Genomic DNA, 7,406 nt, shown 5'->3' on the forward strand with positions numbered 1-7,406 from the left:
AAAGCATACTTACAGGTGATTTTAATGTAGATTTGCTTAAAGACCCCCCTCAATTTTGGACATCTGCTCTTGAAGAATTTGGACTTACTCAACTAATTACCATACCTACTAGAATAACTAACATCTCATGTACCCTTATTGATCATTTTTACACAACCCAACCTGATAACATCTGCGAAATTCAAGTACCACCCATAGCTATCTCTGACCATTACCAATACAGAGATTTTAAGAATTTTAATGAGGAAGAATTTCTCTCTGATTTACAAATTTGCAAAATCCTAATGATATATTGGAAAACTTCTACAGCATGTTTAATACCATTCTCAATAAACATGCTACGGTAAAAACTAAACGTGTAAAAACCGAGTCTCGTCCGAAATGGTTCAAACTAGAAATTAATGATGCTAGACAGTTACGAGATTACTATCATCAACATAAAGACTTTGATAATTTTCGTCATTGGAGAAATAAAGTTACTCTGTTGATTAATAATGCAAAATGTATGTACTACAAATCAGCAATTGAGGAGAGCTCTAATCCTAGAGAAATGTGGAGCTATCTTAATCATTTAGCTTCCAAGTCAAAAAATATTTCTCCCACTCTTATTAAAGACAATGAATCAGAAATTGATGATTTACAATGCACCGTAAATGTTTTTAATGAGCATTTCTCAAGAATTTCTGACAATTTATTAACTAAAACACAAAATCATAGCTTTAATTCTCAAAAATTAAAAGAATTCACGAAATCCAAACTCAATGATGAAAATGTGTTTAGCTTACTTCCTATAAGCCAGGACGATGTCTTAACTATGCTACACTCACTTGACATTAATAAATCAGCAGGTGTAGATTTCATTGGTCCCCGTCTCTTAAAACTTTCTGCAAATGTAATTTCTAAATCCATAACTCATCTCATTAATACTAGCATTACTAATGGTACCTCATCTTCCCTTCCCAGCTGAAACATGCTAAAGTCACCCCCATATATAAGAAAGGCGATAAAAGTGATCCCAGTAATTACCGTCCAATATCTATCCTACCAACTTTGTCAAAAATTTTTGAAAAGCATATTGCTAATCAAGTCCGTGAATTTACGAGAGCTTTTGATCTCATTATGAGCTCACAGTCTGGTTTTAGGGAATTCCACTCTTGCCAAACAGCACTAACCAAACTTACCGATTACTGGTTGAATGAAATGGACCAAGGAAATTTAATTGGCATAGCTTTTCTAGATTTTAGTAAGGCGTTTGATTTAGTCAGTCATGATATCTTAATAGAGAAATTACGACATTATAATTTTGATTCACTAACAATCAAGTGATTCCAATCATATTTAAACGAAAGGAAGCAAAGTGTAAAAATTGGCGCATGTTCTTCCGATATTTTACCTATCACAGCAGGGGTGCCACAGGGATCCATTTTAGGCCCACTCCTATTTTTATTGTATATAAATGATCTTCCTTTATGTGTAAATTACTCTAATATTGATATGTTTGCGGACGATGCAACTCTGCATTTACCTAACAGCAATGTACATAATATTGAAACACATTTAAATTCTGATTTACGTGAAATTGAAAACTGGTGTTTACAGAATCAAATGATACTGAACACAGACAAATCAAAATGCATGCTTATGTGTACACAACAAAAAAGATCAAGATTAAATAACCCAGTACTTGATGCAAAAATTTCTGGCAAAAACTTGGAAAATGTTGAAGTTGAAAAACTCCTAGGTATTCAGATAGATCAATCTCTTCAGTATAATTGTCATGTTGATGCAGTTTGTAAATCCCTGAGATACAAATTATTTACGCTCCGTAAAATTAAGAAATTTCTTCCATTAAGTACAAGAAAACTTTTCTATAATGCATACATTTTGCCTACAATAAACTATTGTCTCACAGTCTGGGGTAATACGTCCAAATGTAACATTGAGAGAATTCATAAGCTTCAGAAATGGGCTGCTAGAATTATTCTTGATGCAGCACCTGACCAACCATCTAAGCCTTTGTTTGATAAACTAGGATGGTTAAATGTTTTTGAGTTAGTTACGTTTCATAAATGTATTTTATTGTATAAAACTTTTTATGGTATGAGCCCAGAATATATCCAGAATCTTTTTATTTTTCACAGTTCTGAATCATACTCATTGCGTTCAGAATTTAATTATAATCTTCGATTACCAAAGCATCGAACAATCTTATTTACAAACTCTTTACAATATTCTGGTGTACATTTATGGAATAGTCTACCATTACATGTTAAATTATCGCCATCTTTACATGTTTTTAGAAAGAATTTGGAAAAAGTTATGATAAGCCAACGTGTGTAATTTTTATTATTATAGATGTCCTTTTTATTGTTATTAGCTATGTCTTTAAACTTTGTATATTGACTTATTTATTGTCCTATATTTTCATTAATTTGTATACTACATTCGATTATGAAGTTATAGAATGAGCTTATCATTTTCATGTACATTGTATATATGTTTGACTGTACCATTTTATGTATATTGTTGAAATGTAGAAGGCCCCGGGGAAGAATAGTACTTTGTACTAATCGGGTTACCTTCTTTAAATAAAGCATTATTATTATTATTATTATTAAAGGGGAGATAACTCTTAACAAAATTCAAGGTCATAAATTAGGACACATCCCACTATACATACTAATAGTAATATATGGGAAATATGTCTAAATAAATTGAGTATTCAATGCCTACATATCTGTTATGTATTGAATTTCATTAAATTTGTTCCTATTAGGGATTGAATACCTTAAACTAAACTTTGAATTTAATAAACGATACTTACTTTGCGAGTGAAATATAAATGAAGTCTACCTGCCCAATTAAAGGGTGTTTTTGTATATTGATTTAACTAATCATAGTTTTGTTGGGTAGAAATGTACGTTTTTTTCTATACATTCCAATGCTAAAAAAATTCATTTTGTAAGTATTTTATGCTTCCGTTCGTAATTAAATAATATAATTGATTGATGTTTAGTAATATAATACCAGGAAAAAAAATTAATAATGTATATGGAAAATTTGTGTATTGGAAAATGATACATTCTTTTGTAGTGTCTTTTTTTTTAATCTGAGATGGCATCTTATCTGTGAACGGTTGGATAACTGCTTGACGCAAAATGCTTGTCATATTAACTTTACAAAATATGAAAGTTGACATTGATGATGAAATACTGTTAAGAAGTACAAGAGTAATATAAATCAAGTTCAAAGAGATATTGTCAAGCACAACAGATAAGATAATCTTAGAAAAGAACAAATTTTCTGTATTCTCTTTGCATTCTTCAGATATGTTCATTGGTACCAATGATGCAATAGTATTTCTGTCTTGTAAGTATTCATTTTATTCTTTTTAATTCTTTATTTATTAATAAAAAGGGAAACAATTACCAAAGTTTACATTATTTTATATATAAGAGAACATTCATTTTAAGATTTTTTTATCTTTTAAGGAGATGTGAAAAATTTAATTATAAAATAGTAAATGATTTTATGGTTTATCTTGTAAATTCTGTTCTATTCAAAACATTCAAAAAAGGTTTCTTGGTATCGTCAATAAACTGTCATTGCTGATATCATTATGCAATAATTAAACCAAACCGATAATATCTTATACATACAATTGGTAAATCTGTTTATTATCATGTGATTTCATGCATGATTTGAAGAAAAAAAACAGGATAAATGGGCCAGTTTTAATTTTTTTTTTTAGAAATATTACTGAAGTAGAACATTGATGCATGGTACATGAACATGTGTATCTGCTTCTGTTTTAGGGCGATATGTTGAAGCACATATTTATGATGTTATGTTGTTGGTGTGTCGATTTAGCGGATATCAAATCATTATGTAAGTGTTTCTTAATAATATAAAATGATTGACGATATATTTTAGTGATCATTCGCGGTATTTTCTGATACAAGACAAAGCAGATGGACAAACAAAGCAAGCAAAATATTTCGCCAGAAAAGTAAGAAAAAAAAGAAATCTTAGTCTTTCATAATTTTTATTTATCGATAAAATGTACGCTAAATGATTGGTTGTTTTTAAATTTTCAACGTTAATTAAGGGACTGAATATACTCCTAAACAAAGTAACTGCCAAATTGCATATTGATCATGTTTTATACGACTTGGATTTTGCTCTGTATTTATGAAAATGTATCATGAACCAAGGATATAACGAAAGGTATTCAAGATCAAAAGTCCATTAAACAATAAAATATAGGAGCAGAGCAATCACGAACTTTCAAAACATCGCAGGTGTGATCAGGTGCCATGGAGGAGTGAGCATTACCTTCCGTGTGCTCATTGTCATGATCCGGAAATAACAGAAAATTCCATCGTCAATTCAGTGTATTAATAATGGACTAACAATTAGTATGAAAAACGTCAGTCAGCATTGGGATCAATGAAAAATTGTTTTGGCTGACATGACCATTGTATCGACCATAGAAGTTAGAAAAAGATGACTTTAAATTGGAATGCTGACATTCTTGTTTCATCATCTTGTTTGTCAATAATTTACCTCGTTTTAGAATTGTTCATACGTAGAGCATGATTTTGCAATTATTAATGTAAAAAAGGGTTTACTCTTGTAAATTCATTTTTGTACATTTGATGAGGGTGGCAGACAAACTGCTCCATTCATGGATAAAACTTTTCATCATAATTTAGTACGAGTTGTGTGTGAAATGGATGGTTGTGTTTGTAAGATAAATTGAAGTTTCTAGAGCTCCGAGTTTCCTCTGCTTTTATTGTTTAAATTAGATCTTCAGCTTCATTACTTTTCAAAAACTTTGTATTCCAGTCATGATATTCTTCAATCCTGTTTTATAAGCATCAAATTTGAATTCATGTTGAAAAAGTTCAATCGAAAATTCAAGAGAAATTCTCTCAGCCTTATTGTCCTTTTTTAAGTACATATAATGAGAAAAAACTTACTTTTGACATATATTAAGTAAAATACCTCTTCTTTGTTTGACAGTTAGTTGTAAATTTACTGAGAATTTGTGCCACTGGAGAGTTTATGACGTCGGTGAAGTGAAACTAGAATACCCGAGGCAGTTCTGTGGATTTGATAAAAGGTTGATGAAAGAATGTCGTTCTGAAAAAAAAACAGTTATACCGGCGAATCACTGGCGTCTAGGCACGATAACTAATTACACGGAGGAATATATTCCTACAGGTAAAATAATACTACAAAAGGTAATCAGCACCTTGGCAGATGATCAGGTTATTTACCGGTTATATAAAACTATAGCAGGACATCGGTACCTCGACAGGTGAGCAGTTGATTCGCCAGGTAATATAATACTACAGCAAGAAATTAGTACATTGGTATATGATTAGGTGAATCAACAGGTAATGCTATACCATAGCAGGAAACCAGTGCCTCGACAGGTGATCTTACGGGTTATATAATACTACAACTGAAAATCTGTACCACGGTAAATGATTAGGTGAGTCAACAGGTCATATAATATTACAGCAGGACACAAGCATCTTGGATGGTGATCATACAGGTAATAGAAGTAATGATTAACTCTTTGTGATTCAAATTGAAATAAAGATCAGGAAGGTTGGACTCTTTGTGGTAGGCAGTAAAAAGCCAAACTGCCAAATCTCGAAGAGATGCCCTTCCTAGCCATATCCTTAAATGAAAATACATCGTCTACATCAATATCGATTTTAGGGTAAAAAGATGATTTTGTATTCTGAAAAATTTTATGACAATGATAATAAGAATAGGAGAACAATTATTCCAACAAAAGTTAAATTATTATTTCACCGTCTTTAATACTTTTATTAAATTAAGTCGAATGAGGCATGGATGGAGAACTTCAGTTCATTCTTTTAAATGAGAGGGACACGCATACCATTGACCTACAAAATAAACTATTTTACCATTCATTGTAAAATTCTTCAAGAAAAAAAATTTCATATATTTAATAGACCTCTTTCATTTATCAATTTTCTAGAACTGAAGTTAAAGACCATGGTATACAGTGATTCAACAGAGGAAGGTATAAAGGGCTCGAAGTGGTACTACTTTGCAACATCTCTGTTATATTCACCAGTCATATCCTTCCTTTCCACGAAGCCCCACTGTTTGAGGTATAGATACCTACTGACAGGCACCGCCTACATGACGGTTTCGTACTTGACAGATTTGGATGACCTCTACTCTGATATTCCTTTGAATACGCATGTCCCACAGAAACAAATTTGGAACATGTCGTATGGTTTTATCAACTTGCCGTTTGTAAAGGAATATAGAGTACGTAAATGTCAATTTTGCTTAAGTAAATCATTAACCCCAGCTTGAAAAGTGGGGTGTATACAGTGATCGTGAAGTCTGATCTTCTGTCTGTACGTCCATCCGTCCGTCTGTTATGTGGGGTACACATTTCTTATCCGCATTTCTTATATCACTTTAACGAAATTTTCAAAGAATCTCAGTAATAAAATGTAATTGTGCAACTCTTATTTTACGTTTTAATTGGAGACATATTTTGGGTTTTCCATATTAAGACATAGACATGTTCTCTCTTTAATACTTAAGGAATCATCTTTTATCTGTAACTCATCCTATGCAACTGAATAAAATTTAAATATAGCATCACACATTCTTCCTTCTAAAATTCATTTTGGCTCTTCGTATTTTACATTTTCGATCTGACATTTTTTTTTGTCTCCCAGAAAAAAATAAAAATAATTTACCATTTGATGCATGTGGGAAGCTGGGGTGTCATTCAGTAAACACATTCCTCACCTCTAGTCTTAGTTTATAAATGGCATTCATTCTGAATTCTAAATAATCATTCTTCTAAATGTTTCTCTATAGATACATTTCCGAGCATTAATTTTAGACGGAACGTGGAGTCTTGCTATGTTAGATGACGTAACTATTCTTTACATGGTATGTTATGGTAAGTACACCTTGATTTTCTTTTTTAATCTATTAAGCTTCGATGAAAAATATTTAACAAACATTATATCATTTTAAACTTTCATCGGGATGTAAATACGATTGGTCATGTGATCTAATCCAATAAAGCTATGTAAAAGGTTATTATAACATACAGTCCCTGTAACACTAAAATACCTGCACATTTAGTACACTAAAATGTCTGGACCTGTAACTGATTGTCAGATCTCCGATATAGTTATATTTCTGTAAATCCAATTTTACTAAATGGGATAGTGTTATCCTGTGATGGACAATGCTTCTTAAAGTTTATTTTTTCTTTAACCAATAGATACATGTCCGGTGCAGTTTTTCCAATGTCGAAGCTCGGAATGCATTCCCCCTGATCAAATATGTGATGATATATATCACTGTGCCGATAAATCAGACGAGCAGTT

At 31.6% G+C, this 7,406-nt stretch overlaps 1 long non-coding RNA gene across 1 annotated transcript; it reads left to right on the forward strand.

Annotated features, from left to right (window-relative positions):
• Positions 1-6,209: 6,209 nt before the first annotated feature.
• On the forward strand, positions 6,210-7,406 carry LOC134260578 (uncharacterized). Its single transcript, XR_009990574.1, has 3 exons — positions 6,210-6,318; positions 6,886-6,970; positions 7,301-7,406. It is a non-coding gene; the product is annotated as an uncharacterized LOC134260578 (long non-coding RNA).

The sequence above is a fragment of the Saccostrea cucullata genome, unplaced genomic scaffold (assembly GCF_032062105.1).
Source record: "Saccostrea cucullata isolate Sc308-1 unplaced genomic scaffold, CSIRO_AGI_Scuc_v1 ctg6350, whole genome shotgun sequence".
Classification (NCBI taxonomy): domain Eukaryota; kingdom Metazoa; phylum Mollusca; class Bivalvia; order Ostreida; family Ostreidae; genus Saccostrea; species Saccostrea cuccullata.